The sequence below is a fragment of the Suncus etruscus genome, chromosome 7, assembly GCF_024139225.1.
Source record: "Suncus etruscus isolate mSunEtr1 chromosome 7, mSunEtr1.pri.cur, whole genome shotgun sequence".
NCBI classification, from domain to species: domain Eukaryota; kingdom Metazoa; phylum Chordata; class Mammalia; order Eulipotyphla; family Soricidae; genus Suncus; species Suncus etruscus.
In genome coordinates, this window is record NC_064854.1 from 81,673,961 (window position 1) to 81,675,021 (window position 1,061).

The window sequence follows — 1,061 nt, forward strand, 5'->3', positions numbered from 1 at the left end:
GTCTCAAACCACAGTCTCCTAGGTCAGCTGCATGCCAGGCAGACAGACGTCTTACAATTTGAGCAACTGCTCAGGTCCCAGACCTCCCTTTTTTAGAATGACAATAAAGTATCATTATAATCAGATAGCATCTCCAATATTATTCTGACCCATAAATAATATCACACATTATAAAGTAATCATACGACCAACATTAAAATTTTAAACTATCAATTAAATTAAGTTTTTTTTTGTCCCCCAATTCACAATACAGACCAGGCAAAGGGCCTGGGTTGGGGTGTATATGGAGTGCATTTACTGTACTTCCTCTTTCTATACAGTCAGTGTATATAACACAGCTTGTGGTAAGAATTGGGAGGGCTTATCTTTTCTTTTCTTTTCTTTTTTTTAGTTTAGTGCAGTCACAGAAATAATACACTGAGAACTAGCATAACAAAATGTGACTGAATGAGGGAAGTAGAAAGCCTGTTTAGAGTAGAGGCCAGTATGGGGTGAGGATATTGGTCATGGGAATGTTGCACTGGTGAATATATATATATATATATTTAATATATATATTAAAAAATAAAAAAATTAGTTCTTAACAATGCCATGCACACACAACATTAGTATTATTATCTGAAAATCATAATAAATTGCAACATTATTTAAGCAATTCATTTTTTTGTTTGCTTGGTTTTTGTTTTTGCTTTGTGGAGATCACACCTTGCAATGCTCAGGGGTTACTCCTGGGTCTGCTCTCAGAAGTCGCTCCTGGCAGGTATGGTGAATCATATGGAATACGAGCATTCCAACCACCATCTGTTTGAATCTGATGCATGAAAGGCAAACACCCTACTGCTGTATTATCTCTTTGGCTCCTTAAGCAATTTTTTATTCTTGAAAATTCGTAAACTTAGAGAAACTTGAGAACTTTAAAAAACTCAGGCTTTCTCTTTCCCTAGCAGGTTATCAGTTTACTGTTAGCATATAGACAATCTGCTCCCTGGGGAGAGTCTCTTCCCCAGGAAAAGGAGCAAGTTAGATGACCTTGAATTGGCTTGAATTAAAAAGGCAAGCAT

At 36.4% G+C, this 1,061-nt stretch overlaps 1 non-coding gene across 1 annotated transcript; it reads right to left on the reverse strand.

Moving 5' to 3' along the window:
• Positions 1-228: 228 nt before the first annotated feature.
• LOC126014772 (small nucleolar RNA SNORA51) lies at positions 229-361 on the reverse strand. Its single transcript, XR_007497769.1, has one exon. It is a non-coding gene; the product is annotated as a small nucleolar RNA SNORA51 (small nucleolar RNA).
• Between the last annotated feature and the right edge of the window lie 700 nt (positions 362-1,061).